The 19,039-nt window shown below is 48.9% G+C and overlaps 1 protein-coding gene across 1 annotated transcript in view; it reads right to left on the bottom strand.

Annotated features, from left to right (window-relative positions):
• PRICKLE2 (prickle planar cell polarity protein 2) overlaps positions 1–19,039 on the bottom strand; it is a 417,431-nt gene that overhangs the window by 244,409 nt on the left and 153,983 nt on the right. The gene's annotated exons all lie outside the window — the stretch shown is intronic.

The raw sequence follows: 19,039 nt of genomic DNA, 5'->3' as shown, positions 1-19,039 counted from the left end.
TCAAACCTGGGTCTCCTGCATGGAAGGAAGGAATTTCATGACTGAACCACCAACATTCAATCATGCCTGATGCAGGCTGAACCATAGAGGTCAAGCTGAAGGCCACAGTCAGTTGGTAGGAAAGTCACTCCATGCTTTGTATTTAAGTCCCTTGTGCATTTCTTTTGTACCTTGGATTATTCAGAGACTGAGCCTAGATCTCTAGACTCCTTGTATTAGGCTGGGTTGACGAGAGAAACAAATCCAGTGATACTTATATATGAGGGACCCCCCAAAAAACAGACTTGTGCTGGGCAGAGCCGAGCTGTCGTACTACATTGTTCCCGCTAGACAAGCAGACGCAAATCGCTCTGAGTTAGTCCACCCAGTGGCACTGCCTGAGAAAGCTCTCTCTGGTCACAGTGATATTTTTGTAGAAGCAGGTTTGCTTGAAACTTTGTTTTTTTGTTTGTTTTTAAGGGCCAATTTAAGAGAACAGCGTGCAGCTGTGAAAATGTCTTCCTTTCTCAGAAAAATGCCGCAGAAACAGTTGTGATGTTGAACACAGCTTACAAGGACAGTGCTATGGGGAAAACTCAAGTGTGTGAGTGTTTCTCTCATTTCAAAAGAGGCAAAATGTTGATTGCTGACAAACCCCTTTCTGGATATCTTTCAATTTCCTGAAAGGACAAAAATGTCGACTCCTAGGGCATTCCACCAGGTCAGACTGTTAATCAAGCTTTCTATTTAGAGGTTCTGAAAAGATTGTGTAGCAGCATGCAACAATAAAGTCCTGATTTGTGGCAGACAGGAGACTGGTTTTGCCACCATGACAACGCGCCAGTTCACACAGCCATCTCAGTGAGCCAGTTTTGGGCAAAAACAGCACGCCTCTCTTGCCCCACACACCTTACTTATCCGGCCTCACCCCGTGTGACTTCTTTTCATTTCCATGAGTGAAGAGGGACATGAAAGGCCAGTGATTTGATAACACAGAAGAGGTGAAGGAAAAAATGAGGCAGGTGCTATCAGCCATCTAAACAGATGAGTTTGAAAACTGTTTCCAAGAATGGAATATCAGATTTGACAAATGTATTACATGTGATGGAGAATACTTTGAACGTGTGTGTTAAGGTTGTTTTGTTAAAAAAAATTAAATACATAGCTTTGCAAAAAAATTCCATGTTTTTTTTGGGGGGGCACACTCTCCTATGTATAAGAAAGAACTTTATATCAAGCAGTAATTATATATCAAGGAAGCATCTCAGCCCAGACCAATTCAAGTCCATTAATTTAATACTAGGCTGCAAGACCCTCTTCAGACTCACACAGCACACACAATTATGCAGAATGCAGAAAGATCACAGGTGTGTGGGTACAAAGTCGTGCGGATCCAAAGGTTGGCAGAAACATGACAGGACTATGGCCAAGTCCTAGCAGGTAGTAAGGCTAAGGGAGAGAGACAGAGAGGGTGGGCCCTGGGTCTCCAATTATAAGAAGGCCACACCCCCAAGGTTATAGCATCAGGCTGGGACCTGATTGACAGATTTGACTCCACCCCTAGCCAGGAGTGTCTAGTTGATATAATCATCTAACTCCCACACTACTGAAATGGAATATTACTTCAAACTTGGGTGTGTAACCTAATAACGAATATAGGGGATATTTTTCTTTTGGGATCTCTACCATTCAACCATTCAACACTTTCCTGCTCTGTTTGAAGAACTCTGATCTTATAAATGTAAGGCAAAACCCATCTGCTGCCACAGGGAGTGTAAAGCAGAAACCTCACTTACAGGTTCCCCTGACAACCTGAAGGCGGGCATGACCAAGTACTAGGACCTGTCTAGGGTCTAGAGTCTGGAGTTAATGACACAAATGAGCAGGGGTGAAGGGTGGTATGAGGTCTTTCAATTGACCACACTGTGTATTTCCCGGGGCATCAGGGGCAGAGGCGATGTCCTGTAGCAGTTCAAGGAAGTACGTGAATTGAGGCCAGCAGGGGGCACAGAGGGGGTGGCCTGTCCATATGGGTCCATTCTGTGCCCGGTTCTAGTTGTTTGACTCAATGTATTACTGTCCTTTGGTCGGTCTGTGAATGCAAGCTGTTTTCCAGTCTTCCTGGAGATTCGGTGAGATACGCGATATCCCTGAATCATTGTTTCATGCTTAAAACCAGCCTGACTTACTGGCTGTTGCTTGCAACGAACAATTCTGAGTGCTATCATGGCACTAACGCAGCTACCACTGGGAGAATGCTGACGATGGGGCAGCCGCTGGGCTATTGTATGTATGCTGAATCAAACGGACCCCTGGCTGACACAAATAGTTAAGCTCGCTGCTACTAGCTGGAAGGTTGGCGGTTCAAATCTACTCAGTGGTGCCCAGAAGAAAGGCCTGGTGATCAACCCCAAAAACATCGGTCATTGAAAACCCAATGGAGCTCAGTTCTCCTTTGACACACATGAGGTCACCATGGAGCAGAATCAACTCAATAGGGGCAGGTTGGGCATTTTGAAGCTCCGAATCTATCCCCACAATCCTGCAAAGAAAGCCCTCATCCCTGTTTCAGAGGAGGACATGTGTCAAATGGTAGAAGTGGGATTTGACCTCAGATCCCTTGAGCACCAAAATGGATTCAGATAACCAATAGATTAAACTCTAACGTCTAACCCTGTCTCTGGACTTCACGTTTTATTGAGCACCTACAAATGCCTCTCAGATGGTTGCTATTCCACCAGAGAGTCCGCAACACAGCTGTGGACGCCTTCCCAGCATAGTTCTACCGGCAGCCACTACTGCATGATCCCAACTGCCATGAGTGAGGGGTCCCATGGCCACCTAAATTAGCTTTCCACTGCTGAATAACAAATCTGTATCAACTTAGTGGCTTCAAAGGACACCCATTTATTATCTCACAGTCTGTAGGCGACAAGTATGGTGGACTGGAGGCTTCACTGAACTCTCACCATAGGCAGCTATCACAGGCAGAAATAGTGTTGGTGTACCTAGAGCCTTTTTTCTGTGCTTGCTTAATCTGCTTTTCTTTTCTTTTTTATAATTTTATTGGGGGCTTGTACAACTCTTATCACAATCCATACATCCATCCATTGTGTCAAGCACATTTGTACATTTGTTGCCATCATCATTCTCAAAACATTTGCTTTCTGCTTGAGCCCTTGGTATCAGCCCCTCCTTTTCCCCCTCCCTCCCTGCTCCCCTTCCCTCATGAACCCTTGATAATTTATAAATTATTATTATTTTGTCATATCTTACCCACTCCCTTCACCCACTTTTCTGTGAGGTTATATGTAGATCCTTGTAATCAGTTCCCCCTTTCCATCCCATCCTCCTTTCACCCTCCCAGTATCGACACTCTCAGTACTGGTCCTGAAGGGATCATCTGTCCTGGATTACCTGTGTTTCCAGTTCCTATCTGTACCAGTGTACAACCTCTGATCCAGCCAGATTTGTAAGGTAGAATGGGGATCATGATAGTGAGAGGGGAGGAAGTATTTAGGAATTAGAGGAAAGTTGTATGTTTCATCTTTGCTACACTGCACTCTGACTGGCTCATCTCCTCCCTGCGAGCCTCTGTAAGGGGATGTCAAGTTGCCTACAGATGGGTCTTGGATCCCCAATCTGCACTCCCCCTCATTCACAATGATTTGATTTTTTGTTCTTTGATGCCCGATACCTAATCCCCTCAACACCTCATGATCACACAGGCTGATGTGCTTCTTCCACGTGGGCTTTGTTGCTTCTGAGTTAAATGGCTGCTTCTCTATCTTCAAGTCTTTAAGACCCTATGCTGTATCTTTTGATAGCTAGGCACCATCAGCTTTCTTAACCACATTTGCTTATGGACCCACTTTGTCTTCAGTGATTGTGTTGGGAAGGTGAGCATCATGGAATGCCAGTTTAAGAGAACAAAATATTCTTGCATTGAGGGAGTACTTGAGTGGAGGCCCAATGTCCATCTGCTACTTTAATACTAAACCTATAAATAGATGCACATAGATCTATTTCCCCATCCTCATATATTTCCACATGCACATGCCTGTATTTAGACCTCTATGAATGCCCTTCACCTCCTAGCTTTTCTTTCTATTTCCTTTGACCTTCCTCTTGTCCCACTGTCATGCTCAGCCTTCATTTGGGCTTCAGTAATTCCTTTTGGCTATATTACCCTTGGTCACGTCCTAGCAGGCCTCCTACACCCTCCTCATCACCAGTTTGGATCACTTGTTGTCCCTTGTCCCTGGGTTTGTTAACACCACGTCCTTTCCCTCCACCGCCCCCTCTCCCATGTCCCCCTGGAACCGTCGGTCCTTGTTGTTTTCTCCTCCAGATTGTTCATTCAGCCTATTTTATTTAGACAGATCTGCGGAGATAATAACATGCACAAAAACAAGACAGTGCAAAACCAAGCAACAAAAGAAACCAACACATCAACAACAACTCTTATCAAGAGGCTCGAGGGAAGAATCTGTTCCAAGCCCTGTCAGATGGTTATCAGAATCCAGGCCCTTGTGGTTATAAGAGCAAAAGCTTTGAAAATGATTAGGGCAAAGAATGTACAGATGTGCTTTATACAATTGATGTATGTATATGTATGGATTGTGATAAGAGTTGTACCACACTCACTGCCATAGAGTCAATGCTGGTTCATAGTGACACTAAAGGACAGGGCAGATGTCCCCCAGTGGGTTTCCAAGATGGTAATTCTTCACGGGCATAGCAAGACTTGTCTGACAAGCAGCTGGTGGTTTCAAACTGCTGACTGACCTTGAAGTTAGCAGCCCAAGATGTAACCTCTATGCCACCAGGGCTAAGTCATCTCCTGTCTCTGAATAACCAACCAAAGTAATGGCCATTGAGCCATTTTATGGCTCCCCATGTTACAGAGTACAACTACGTTCTAGAGCAGTAGTTCTCAACCTTCCTAATGCCATGAGCCTTCCATACCGTTCCTCATGTGGTGGTGACCCCATAAAATTATTTTTGTTGCTACTCTATAACCCTAATTTTGCTACTGTCACAAATGGGGCTACCCCTGTGAAAGGGTGGTTTGACCCCCAAAGGGGTCATGACCCACAGGTTGAGAACTGCTGTTCTAGAGGGTTTTTCTGGGCTCTAGTACTTTCAGAAGCAGATATCTAGACTTCTTCCAAGGCAACCATGGGTCAAACCACCGACCTCTCAGCAAAAAGAACAAGCCATCTTTGTCACGAGGGCCCCACTACTGTGATATAATGGCAGGAGAAACACAAAGGGGCAATCGTGCCTAGCACAGCACAATCCTTGTAGACCTATGGAACAGGGCAGTTTTATACAGCCTGAACAGAGCCAGACTCACTGAGAAGGTGACTCTAGAGCAAGGCTATGAGCAAAGCAGTGGCCTGGGTGGCCAGGGAAGAGCAGAGAGGGCTGCAAAAGCGGTCCTGTTTGAGGACCAGCGAGGGGCCAGGAGGCAGGGCAGCGCGAGCGGAGTTGGGCATTGGGGTGAAGTCAGCAAGGTCCTCATTGGAAGATAATCATCCAGGGATCACATCATAGGGCTATGGCTTCTATCCTGATAGAAATGGAGCCTTGGCAGGACTTTTATCTGAATTATAACTAAAAGTAATCACTCTGGCTGATGGCATCCTTATCCAGTACCGGTAGGAATGTAAAATAGTGCAGCCAGCCACTGGGAAAGCAGAATAGTGTTTTCTCGAAACGTGAAATATAGAACTACCCTGTGGTGCTGTCAGCCAGCTCTAACTTCACAGGTCCTTCCACACACAACGAAATACTGCCGGTCCTGAGCCGTACTCTTGTCCCAGTAACTCCACTCTTGGGCACTGTGGGAGTTACATCATCTTGTGTCAATTGGAGGATTCAGAGTGAGGGGGGAGGTCTAGGCTGTCAATCAGGTCATAGTCAATGATGCCGATGTTTGGGTACGGCCTTCTCCTGAGGATTCTGGGAATTCTTGTATTCCTCCTTGGAGGTGGGAGACACTCTCAGCTTACTCCCTGCAAGACATCCCTGTGGAGAAGACACATGGAGAGAGACTGATGGAGCCAGATCTCTGGAGCCTGAGAAGCCATATGGAGACCGCTGCCAACACCAAGATGCTTACAATGCCACTGGATCCACAAGACGTCCTACCACTGGCCTGTGATCTTCCTGCATTCAGTGTCAATGCATGTGTTTCGTGATTCTGAAGAGGACTGGTATCAGACATATGGGCTAATATCTGACTTATGGAGTGGGCTGGGATGTTTTCTTTATGTACAATTACTCTTTCTATAAAGCCTTTTCTTATACACATGAGTGTCTATGAATTTGTTTCTTTAGTCAAGCTGGACGGACACATTATGGTTCCAGGGACATAGCTGAGGGGTGAGAAGTGGCTGGTTCTAAACATGTTCTGAAGATGGAACCCCAAAGAGGAAAAACAGAGAGAAGGCAAACGAGTAAGGGGCTGTGCCAGCAGACAGGCTGGCATTTTAATTTGGGCTTTCGCGCTTGCGAGCTGGGTGTCCTTGGCAAACCACCGGACTCTTCCATGCCTTAGTTTACTCAGTGGAATGGAGTAAACACGGATCTCAGAGGGTATTCAACATGCTCCTCTTTCTGGAGGCTAGCAGGAGTCCCAAACAGGACTTTTTGTTTTTCCTTTACAAACACTGTCGTACAGCATCTGCCTGCTAGGAAGTGCCAGCCTCCTCCTTTTGCTCTCTGTGACTCTCTCTCTCTCTCTCTCTCTCACTCTCTCAGCTATTGCTGGTGGTAGCTGCCCTCGAGTTGACTCAAGACTCCGGGCCACCCTGAGAGTGGGTGCACTGTAGAGCCATTCTCTGGGCTTGTCAAGACGGTGACCGTTCAGAAGCGGATTGCCAGAGCTCTTTTCCAAGGTACCTCTGGGTGAGTTTCAGTCTGAGACTCCAAGAAGCGCCAGGATATCAAAAACATCCTAAGAGCTTCCAGCCAGTGGTTATCATGGTAGGAATGAAGTCAATTTTCCTATTGAGAATCCCAACTCTGGCTAGAAGGCTAGAGCTAGCACAGCGGTTCTCAACCTGTGGGTCACGACCCCTTTGGGGGTCGAATGACCCTCTCACAGGGGTCACCCGATTCATAACAGTAGCAAAATGACCGTGCTGAAGTTGCAACGAAAATAATGTTATGGTTGAGGGGGGCGTCACCATCACATGAGGAAGTGTATTAAAGGGTCTCAGCATGAGGAAGGTTGAGAACCCCTGCTCTAGCACTTTAGGAACAGCTCAATAAATACTTGTGAGATGATAATATTAATAAATACTCAAGCCTCGGGGATGAGGCTTTGGTGTGGAGGCTTGCCAGGTCTGAACTGAGTGACAACCAGAATCACGTCCAGAAGCGTCGGGTTCCTGTGGAAGTCAGGGAGCCTGTTATTTAGCAGGCAGAAGGGCCTAGGTCATTCTCCCTCTCCCGTCCTTTACTATGCACTACCTGCCTACCAGCGGCGCCCTGGGCAAGGACCCTTCTGCCATCTGCATCTCCTCAGGAAACTGTGCTGAGGATTAACTGTTGTTATGGCGGCAATGCTAACATGCGGCCACCCTGCACGTCCCAGGAAAACCGCCCTCCTTGGTCTTCTCGCAGTGATCCTTAGGGAAACAGCGGTGCAGGCCGGAGACGTGGAGCCGGTGGGTGGATTACAAGCACCTACCTGCAGGTTAGCAGCCGACCCCAAACCACCTGCACTACCTAGATGAATTCATTGAAGGGGATTCGTGTCTACCTATAAAATGCCAAAGAACAACAGTTGTGCTGGCATATCGATTCCAAAGTACCGCACGCCTGTTGCACAGAGTGGAGCTGCCGTGATGGGGTTGCCTACGCTGACGTCTTTTCAGAACTCGTTCTTCTCCCACGAAGCAGCTAGTGAGCTCAAACCTGCCGACGTTCAATTAGCTGCAGAAGGTTTAACCATTACACCACCAAGGATTAGCTCACCACAGTGCCCAGCCCTGTCCAAGCTTTCATAAATGGCAGTGGCCGTCTGGGTGTGGGAAGCAGGAGCTCAGCGACTTGGCTGTTTTCCCTTCTCTCTCGCTCTGACAGAGAAGCTTCACATTTAGTACACACACCCAAGAAAGAACGCTAGAGGCTTCTGCAGATGGCCAGTTAATAACACAGGGGCTGCCTCCAGCTTCTGACTTCTTTCCTTGGGGTGCTAAATATGCTAACTCCCCCCTCTCTCTTCCCCCACCGCCACCCAGCAGGCCGGCTCTTCCTGGACTCATCCGGGTGACTCACTGACTGTGCGCTGCAGTGCATCTGGAGTGGCTCACAATCCTCCCTGCTCCCAAACCTACGCAGATCTGTGTCATCAGCACATTTCATCAACTTGCCAGTGAGAGGGCTGACATTCGCATACCACTGCTCCAGGCACCACTGACCAAGCCGGTGAATTCCTAATGAGAAAGGTGTTGGTCTAGGGAATAATAAACAGTCGGCAGCTGGAAATTTCCAGAAGAGAATTTATCATGTTAACCCATTCGCAGCCAGGTTTCTTCATGCTTTCTTGGTCCGTTGCTCTCACGGGGTCAATTTTTTTCCCCTTTACCTATGGAACTGCAATTGACATTCACGGTTTCTAGGGAATTCAGGAACGATGCCAACAGTACACATGCTCAGCTGCAAACCCAAAGTTCTGGGGTTTGAGTCCACCCAAGGGTGCCTCAGAAGAAAGGCCTGGCATCTAATTCTGATAAATCATCACGGACAGCCACGTGGACTACAGTTCTCTTCAGACACGCACAGGGTGACCACGACTCAAAGGCAACCGCGTGCTGCCGGTTTGTTTGCAGGACTGCCAACGAGAGCGGGGCCACGGGATCATCAGCAGAATGCCTCCCTCTGTATGTTACGAGGTCGTCAAAGGCATTTCTCTTTTTGTCTGCCCAACACCTCTTAGCTCTTCTAGAAAAACCAGCCAAGCTTTCCTTGGACCATGCTGCTCCTCCAGTGTCAGTGGGATTAGCAGTCAGATTCTGCCTTCCTTCTCCACCAGGGGACCCCAAGCAATCCCATTTCATGTTTGCCCCTCGTGGTTGATACTTTCCCACTGTAAGCAGAGAGCAGCAGGACAGGATAAAGGGGACCCCTGTCCACACACTGGCTGTGTCCCCGATTCTTTCCGATGTCTCCCTTCCCTGCTCTGCCTGTAAACCTGTGATGCACCCCATGTCCCCTCTTTTCACTGAAGGTGACTTTTGCTAGCTTGAAATCAAAGAACTGATATGACTTAAGGTCTAAGTCTGACGGCCTGGCTTCCCAAGAAGCAGCTCCGTTTCAGTCAAGCAATGAAATTTACATTTTTCTAGATTCCAGATTGCAGTATTACTTGTTGCGGGCCAGGAGCTATTCTCAGGAGAGTAATAAAATTGGTACTTAGACTGTCTTAAGGTTAATAATTTCTGATTCTCCTGTGGTTACCGGGGTGGAGGTAAAAGGGCACAGTTGTAACTTACAGGCCAGAACTGCTGGGATTGTTGAAGCAAGGCTTTCTGGATCCATGGTTGGTTCCCTTGGTTCAGCCCTTGACCACTAACCTCAAGGTTAAGGAAGAAAAGTTGAGCAATCTGCTTCAGTAAAAATTACAGCCACGAAAACACTGAGGAGCAATTGGACACCGCTGCATGGCCACTAGGTGCCGGCTGTGATCCCAGGGCATCTGCGTTAGGCTGGATTGTCCAGAGGAACAAAAGCAGCGACACTCATCATGTCTAAGAAAGAACTTTGAATCAAGAAGTAATCCCACTCAGTCCAGCCCAAGTCCATGAGTCCAATGCTGGTGAGCACTTTCTGCAGACTCACATGGCTGCAGGCCGATGGTGCACAAGGTGAAGGGAGAAGCCGGGAGAGCACAGGCCCATGAGTAGAGAGTCACGTGGGTCCACTGGGGGTGGAAACATGGCAGGGCACCGTAGCTCTCCAGGTCAGCAGCCCACCTGGAGCCACCCCTGGAGGCAGACAGAGTCCCAGTGAAACCCAAGTGGGGAGGAAGGCAAAGTGGGAGAGAGAAGAGGGGTTCCCAGTTTCTCCCTTATAAAAAGGCCACACCCCCAAAGAGGCATCTTCAGGCTGTAATTTGATTGACAAGTTGGACTGTACCCTGTCACTCACATACACACACACACACACACACACACACAGTCAAGTTAATATAAAACCTAACTGTCCTAGCATCCAGCACAACATAAGCACATACTCAAAATACTAAACCCATTGCCGCCACATCTGTTCTGACTGCTTACCACATTATATTGGGTTTCCTCAGCTGCAGGCCTCCTCCTATGGAGTGGGTGGTGGGTTTGAACTGGCTGACATCACAGTTAGTAGTCAAATGATTACCTGACAGCTCCTGTGCCCATCACCCATGTGTCAGTTTGTGTTTGTGGTGGTTGGGGTTTGGTTGGAGGTTATGTCAACAGCATTTTGAATCCCAGCAGGGTCACCCAACTAGAGCAGATTTCAGCAGAGTTTCCAGAAAAAGACAGACGAGGAATAAAGGCCTCATGATCTGCTTCTAAAAATTAGCCAACAAAGCCTTATAAATCACGACAGAATGTTTTTGCACAGTGGTTTATTCATTGGCTGCTCATCACAAGATCAGCAGTTCTAACCCACCAGTCACTCCTCAGGAGAAAGAGGAGGCTTTCTGCTACTACAAGGAACCCCAGCCTTGGAGACCCACAGGGGCAGCTCCCCCCTGTCCTACAGGGTACACGAGTCGGTCTCAGTGAGTCCCCAGGGTTGGGGGGGTCACAGTATTGGACTCAAGTGCACCCATGATCATGATGACGACACAAGATGGGCCAATGTCTTGTTCCGTGTTGCACAAGCTGCCATGGGCCACAGCCAACTCGATGGCAATTCATGCCAACTCTCTGCAAAACTGTACAATGAGGGCCGGAGAAAAAGCGGGTGCAAGCAGTTTCTCCCCTCAACTCTGATCTCCGGAGCATGAACATTCTTTTCAGCTGCTACAATTCATAGTAGAATCCTTGTTTTCTCTCCCCAACTCCCTCCCTCTGCAGACCCTCTGGCTAAGTGGAGAGACAAAGAGAAACTGCAGGAAGAGGAACTTGCCTCCTTCCCAGATCCGTTAGCACAGTCACTGTGGGTTCCACCCTCCCACACGGGGAACATTAGCACCAGGCACTGACTGATCAGCTGGTACCAAACTGTCCCTGCGCACTGATCACACGCACAGGAGCAGGCTGGAAACTGCTCTCTGAGGCGGTCTGCTTCTGAAGCATCTGCTTTCTTAGATGGATTGGGAGGTTGGAGAGTCGGAGAGACAGAACCAGGTTTTTAAAGGAACAGAAAGCCGTTTGTGCACGGAGGAGGGGAAGGAATATAAAGGAGAGAGAGAGAGAGAGAGAGAGAGATTGGCAGAGAGAGAGAGAGAGAGAGAGAGAGAGAGAGAGAGAGAGAGAGAGAGAGAGAGAGAGAGAACACACACAAGAAAGAGAAGGAGGTGAGAAAAAAAAGATGTTTCTATGTGGGTGGAAGAGTCTTTTGAAGCTCCAGTCTGCCTCACATCCTGTCCTCCTCCTTCTGTAAACAGCTTTCTGTCCACAGGGAACACACTCATTCTCTGTGCCCACGGCCCATGTTCATTTGCTGGCGCACAGCTTTAGAAGGCGCCCCATGACTGGTCTAAGGCCATCAGAGTATCCATTCCCCACGCCACAGTGACTGGTTCAGAGAGGGACACATGACCCGGTTTAACACTGAGGATTTCTGTTTGAATTTCTGAGAAGCCGCCAGCCATCTTGCTACCCCTGAGGGGCACCCCTGCATGAAAATGGGAACGCAAAATGATAGGGTGCCGGGGCTAGGAGAGCCTCAGAAAGTCTAAGCGGCTGTGAGCTTCCACCCGAAATTCCCACCATGGACACGCACTCAAGAACAGCAACACAATCCAACTCTGATCCCGGGGCCACTTGTTGCTTCCAGAATTTCGAGCGGGAAGAACCTCAGAGTCACAGTCCCTCCCCTCAATCCGCCTGCCCCTCCAATAACCATCACACCAGCTGCGTGCCAGGTTCTCCGTGGCGTCCGTTGCTTCCGTCAGCTTAATTCACACACCAAACCGTGTTAGTTGCCCCCAGTCAACCCTTGACTCGCGGTGACCCCATGCACAATGGAAGGAAATGCGGTTGGTCCTGCATCACTCGCAAGATTAACTGCACGCAAGACTCTGATGATCAACGGAGTGTTCACTGCTGGTTTTCGGAAGTAGATCCCCAAGCCTTTCTTCCTAACCTATCTTAGTCTGAAAACTCTGCTCAGACTTACTCGGTATCACAGCAACATACGAGCCAGGCTGCACTGACAGAGAGCTGGTGGCTGGGTGCGAGGCGCCCTGGCTGCGAATAGAAGCCGGGCCTCCTGCACAGAGGGCAAGAAATCCGCCACCGATCCACCAGTTACATCAAGTGTACCATTCCCCGTTTGCAGAGGATAAGTGACGTGCCCAAGTTCAACACTGGGACACACCTACGCATCTAACTCAGTCTCTTTCCATCTCTTCCAAAGACCTCAACCCCAAGGCAACCCCGGCCTGTTTCCTGAGTGGATCCCTGATGATGTTCGTTTCTTTCTGAAACAGTAGGGGCAACCTACTTAAAGCTACAAGGCAGCGAGGCCACGGCCAGGGTCAACACCACCCGCAAGCCTTTTGTCTGGGTGGTGCTAGCATGAGTCACGCTGCCCTGGTCTCTGTCCCTGCAGAGGAAGAGCCCAGCTCCAATTCCCAAAATGCCGATCTGGTCCCTGGCTGGAATAAGCAAGTCCGCACCTTCTCTTCCCTTCTTTTGTCCGAGATTTATTGGCTGCCAGGGGTCCATTGTCAACCGAGGTTCCAGGGAACAGAGAACAGCAAGCTGCTGGATCTGAGAGAGGAGGAACGGGTGACAGAACTCAACTGCCCCCCAACCCCCTCTGAGCTTAGAGTCAAGGGGCATCTGAGTGGAATGCAGGCGTCCGTGTTCTTCGACTTGGGAAGATAAGCAAGAACAGTGGTTTCCAACCATCCACTGATTCCATCCCAACTCCACCATGTCTGCCATAGCTTCATGCTCCCTGTAAATCTATTTTACATACTTGTAACTGGCTCCTCGTTCTTATTGAGATACATTTACAGGGGGAAAGGCTTTATTTCCTTATTATACATGAAAACTTTTTCTACATACCATGCACGGAAGATGTTATAAAAATAAAATTAAAAAATATTGCTCAGCATTACAAGACACATTTGTCTGGCTGTAGCTTAAGCCCATCACTAACTTGAAGTAGGAAGTAATAAAAATTTTAAAGTAACAATAAAACAGTTGCTGACCAGTTGGTCCCGACAGTGGAGCATTGTGCTCTGGCGGGTTTGTCAGAAGTCGATTGTTGGAACTTCCTTCCAAGGTACCTGGGGGTGGACTCAAACTGGCAACCTTTGGTTTAGTAACTGAGCTTATGAGCGGTTTGTATCACTCACGGGCTCCTAGTAAGTCACCGAACAGTTAGCTGTCAACTTTGGGTCATTAGGAAGAGGCTGAGCAAGCACTCCCTTGACAATGTCATGGAGAGTGCCCATGAACTTCAGGTTAGCAAACCCTGGCTGAAGAGGAATTTGTGCCACCCCTGAAAACAACTCACTACCACATAACACCACTGGCCACCCTAAACAAAACCCCGCCACTCCCACCTCACTGCCAAGCTGATTCTGACTTGTAGCCACCCCCACCCTCTAAGACATAGTGGAATGACCTGTTCATTTTCCAGGACTATAAATCTTTAGAGGAGCAGACAGACTGCCTCCTCTTTCCCATGAAGTGTTCCCTCAGAAATGGCTAAATAAGAAGTGGCATTAATTTTTCTGATTGTGTTACCAATATTGTGGCAATATAAGTATAAGTTCTCCTCAAAATACATCTATGTCAATGCACCTCTACCATACAATCTTAGAGCAGTACTGAAATGGAGATTCAGCATCACTTAGAAGTGTCAGCATTGACTCAGATTTCCCCCTACACGTTTGAGGGAGAACTGAGACTACACTAATGTTCTTAAGATGGACTTTGTCATTATTGAAGAACTTGCATACCAACTGAAACCATCTTCCTCATCACCTCAAAACATCTCAATACAGCAGAGCAGTGGTTCTCCACCTTCCTGATGCCGCAACCCTTTAATACAGTTCCTCATGTGGTGGTGACCCACCAACCAGAAAATTATTTTCGTTACTGCTTCATAACTGTAATTTTGATCCTGTGATGGATGGGGCGACCCCTGTGAAAGAGAACTGCTGCCGTAGGACATTATCTGTTGCCTACTTAGGTATGTGTCCTAGAGCCCTGGTGGCAGAGTGGGTTACTCACTGAGCTGCTGACCACAAGTTCCGTGGTTCTAATCCCCAGTTGTCCTTTGGAGAAGAACAATGAGACTGTCTGCTTTCTTATAGATTTAAAGTCTTAGAAATCTTCTAGGACAGTTCTATTCCTGTGAGTTGAAATTGACTCAATGACAGTAAGTTTGGATTTAAGTTTTGAATAAAGGTGGGTGTGCGCGGCCCCAACAACACACTTCAACTTTTGATACTCAGATTCAATTCCTGCTCTGACAACTGTGTGGTTGTCGGCAAATGGCTCAACCTCTCTGGATTTCTAGTTCTTCACCTCTGTAATGAGCATAAGTATATTAACCCCTTGATGGGTGAGAATGGAGACAGTGTAGGTGAAGGACCTAGCTTAGTGCTGGGTACACAGTAGGCACATCATACATGTTCGTATTCTTTGGTGAAGAGCCTGGGTGGAGCAGGCAGTTTTCGGTCAGCTGTTAACCTAAGGGTTGGTGGCTCGAGCCTACTCAGAGGTCTGTGGGAGAAAGGCATGGGAAACTGCTTCCAGAAAGATTACAGCCAAGAAAGCTCCACGGAGCACTGGGGTTGGCACGAGGCAGAATCAACTAGATGGCTACGAGTCATCCTTTGATGGGAGCGGATAGAGCCATTGCCTACTCTTGGTGTGCTGCTTCCTCTAAGGTAAAATGCCCGCAGGGCTCAGGCAGGTCACAGGAGGGAGGGAGGGAGGAAGGTAATGGGGTAGAGACGCCTCTGCTAAGGGTCCCCCTAGCAGGAGAGGCGGCGGCTCCTCGGCCTCAGCTGACTACAGCCAGGTGACTGGCAAGCAGCACTTGTTAAGCGGTTACTCTGAGTGTCTAAGGGCTTTAAATGCAATAACCCATTTAATCCTCCTAAGTCTAGGAAATTGGTATGTTATCCTGCTCAACTTAATCTCCCTGTATCCAAACAGAGGCACAGGGAGATCAGCTTGTCTAGCCTCACATTTCTTGGAAGTGGCAAAGCTGGGATTCCGTTTCCCAAATGAGCCAGTCCTCTTTGACCACCTGAACAGAGAGCTCTAGTGCATCAGAATCGCCTGGCGGGCTAAACTACAGCCTGCTGGGCCCCACTTTCCAGAGACTCTGATGGGGGTTTTCCAGATTGTGTGTCCCTAATAAGCCCCTACCACTGGTCCCAGGACCAAGCTTTGAACATCTCCCGTTAGGCTACTGTCCCTCTCTAGAGCTGCTCCAGCACAGCAAATCTGCTCACTGAGACTCAAGAGAAGCCAGCAATCTGGACATCTCTGTGAAGGCTCTCTCTATTTCAATGCTGGACAATAATTCACCCCCACCCCCCAAGCAATGCCATGTAAACCAAAAAACAAACAAAGAATCCACAAGCTAAGTACGCCAAATTAGGCCCCAAGCTGCCGGTCTGCTGTTCCCACTTTGTGTGTCCAGAGCATCTTCCATCCATCCATGCAGCCAAGGTTCACTGAGCACTTGCTACCTGCCAGGGACCACTCTGTGGGCTGGGCGTCAAGAGGTGATCAAGCTAGAAAAGACCTTGTTCTTCATGGGGTTGACATTTGGGTAGGGGGGATAGGTGAGTCAAGAAGATTTAGAAAGAAGAAAAACCAAAAACCCGAAGTGACGATCTTCTCCATTCTGATCAACTGTCTAAAAGAAGCCGCAGCAGGGTGCAGCGGCCCCAGAGTGGATGCTGACTCCTGCTGACCAGGTGCATGTGAGGAGCCGGAGCACGGGGCTCTGCAGGGTCTGTGACAGCTGCTTTCCAAAGGCCGCGGAGCAGAAGGAATGTCTTCCAAGGTGTCTATGGATGCCCTTGACTCTCCAACCTTGCAGTTGGCAGTTACACATGAGCCACTGGCACAACACAGGGGCCCCCAACAGGCTGTGTGGCTATGCACAACTTCACGGGGGAGATGGAAGGCATAGCACATCCCCACCACAAATGGGAAGCAGTCACAAACTAGCTGAAAATGTGCAACCCACCCAAGGTCACCCAGTCGTGGAAGTCAGCCTGGAACCACACCTGACTGCCCAGCAGCACCAGTCCCCGGACATCTCGTGGCCTCCTGAGGGCTCTTTACCTCCCTCCCCAAGTGTGGCCGGTCACCCCTCTGGCAGTTCACAGTCTGCCTCTGTAGGTGAAATTCAGCTCTAATTGTCTAATTGCTACTCTGGCAACGGCTGCCACAGGTTCATTTTAGAACTCGGCACAGGTGCACTCTGCCGGATGTCCTATTTTCAAGGACAAGAGAAAGTAGGGAGCCTGGTATCTTCTGCTTCAAGAGTTAAGGTGAAGTTATTCCCCCTGCCCTGCCCCCAAATCCACTCATGTTATCGCATTCCAATTTTCCTGAGAGTCTCCTCATCATAAATTAGACTGGGCTGCCAGGGTCCAGAGCACCAAAAATGGAAAGGTAGTAGTGGGGAGGTGAGGAAGAACAAGTTTTAGGGATGATTAAAGGGGAGGAAATATCCCATGTCCTTGAAGTGTCAGCCTTACAGACGTGAGCTGTCAGTGTCATCGCTAAGGGAAAGGATGAGATGCTAACACGTTAAAATGACGACGATGCTGGCAAACATTCCCTAATTCAAACCACGGGGTTTTATTCTGAGGTCGGTGAGCTGCCGTAAGCCCTGTTTTACATTAAAACAAAAAACACTCACAAGCCTTTTGAGCTCATTCCTTAAAATAGTCACTGCATTCTTGATCCCAGCAGCTGATTCCGTGTCACCGAGACGGCTATTTTTCCTTGGAGCACTGGATAGGCCGATAGACCGCCCGGGCAGGCGGGTTCCCTCTTCTCCTGTCAGCACCCAGGAGAGGAGCCGGGATCTGTTTTCAATGTGCCAAGGAAAGAGCCCAGGCAACGAGAACCCACGAGAAGAACACCCATAAAGAAGTGCCGGCGCCCCTGCTACATCCATTTGGGAGAGCCCGGCGGGGCAGCCAGCGCACTTGGCTGAGACCGGAAAGGCTGGGCATTCAGACCCACCCAGGAACGTCATGTAAGAGTCCTGGAGGCCTGCTTTCAGAAAAGGAGACACAGGAAACCAGGTGGAGGGCAGGACGGTTGTACAGTGACACAACTCAGAAAAGTGTATGTGTGTGTTTGGGGGGGGGGGGGGGGGTTTCTAACCACTCACTCAAGTCCACGAACACTCAAAGCTCACACCAGTGCTAATGGCGCAAGGAGCCAAGCAGGAGCCCCTGGAGTCCTGGTGTGGACGGCAGACACTAGGGCAGCCCAGTAGGCTGGCTGGCCCTCAGCCTGCTTTGAGGAGAGACTGTACCACCGCACTGCAGACAGTACCGCGTCCATCACACCAAGAGGCAAGGCTGAGACCATCACTACCCTCTCCCGGGACTTCTCGTGGCTAACAAGGACATCTTCCACTTGGTTTCTCTTCCTACATCAACCAGCACACACCCATGGTGGTTAACTCGTGTCAACTCATAGCGGGGACCCTACAGGACAGGGTAGAACCTCCTCGGGTTCCCAGGGCTGTACGGAACCTGTACGGAAGTGGACTGCCGTGTCTTTCTCCCGAGGAGTGCTGAAGCTGGTGGGTTTAGCTGTTCAAGCCCTGGGCCCAGGGCTCCTTTCTGACCACGTGACAGCCCGAGTGATGCTGAACAAGAAGAGAGGTTTTGTGGTGGCTGCTGGCTTTCAAGAGTCGCCCGTGCCCCTCTGTAAGAGCGCTCTCTTCCGTCAACTCGGAACATTTAAAATATGACCTGATTGCCCAAGCAATAGCAGCACAGTGCTTCTGGTCTCGACAAGACATCACACTTTTATTGAGCTTCACTCGTGTTCCCGTATTGAATCCTCACAATAGCCCTTCATGGTAAAAATAACCAGCCCCGTTTTGGGATAAAGAAACCCAGACTCAGAGAGCTGGAATAACATGCTGTCGTCGTCACCCAGAGCAGCCACAATAGAAACACTCCCAGCGAGTCTCTTTGAAGAAGATACATTTATTTTCTGCAAGTTCAGGAGGCTAGATCACAGAGCCCCATGGGTGGCCCAGCAGGAGTGCCTTCTTGGTGGGTGTCAGCTTCTCAAACACAACTCCCTGCTGTCCGTTGAGTCAGCCTCCCAGTCAGCCTGCAGGACAGAGTGGAAACGCCCCGTGGGTTTCCAAGGCTCCAAAACGTTACAGGAGCGGAAAGCCTCATCTTTCTCCCTTGGAAGGTTGGTGGGTTCACAAGCAGATGACACAGCACACCATCAGTGCTCCTTATTTCAGCTTCTCGTTGGTGGCAGTCCTTGGAGTCCGGGCCTTGGAGAGTCATCTACTTCTGCCTTCTCCTGTGGTTGGACCCAAGTCCCCGATCCAGCTGCTCTTTGCATGACTCAGAAGTGATTCGGTTCAGGATCCACCATGGATGGAATATATCACATTCCATCGCAGTAAGGAAAATGATTACATTGCATCTATAAAAGGTTTCTTTAAGGAAAATAGGGAGCCATAGGTCAGTTGCAGCTCACGGTGAACCCCTTGTGTGTCAGAATAGAATTGTGCTCCAAAGGGTTTCAATGGCTACTTGTTTTTGGAAGTAGATTGCCTGCCCTTTTATCCACAGTGCTTTTGAGTGAACTTGAACACCCAATATCTCAGTCAGCAGGTGAGCATGTATCCTGCT

Source organism: Tenrec ecaudatus, chromosome 5 (assembly GCF_050624435.1).
Source record: "Tenrec ecaudatus isolate mTenEca1 chromosome 5, mTenEca1.hap1, whole genome shotgun sequence".
Lineage (NCBI taxonomy): Eukaryota > Metazoa > Chordata > Mammalia > Afrosoricida > Tenrecidae > Tenrec > Tenrec ecaudatus.
Note: the sequence above shows the minus strand (reverse complement) of the source record. Positions and strands in the feature narration are given on the sequence as shown.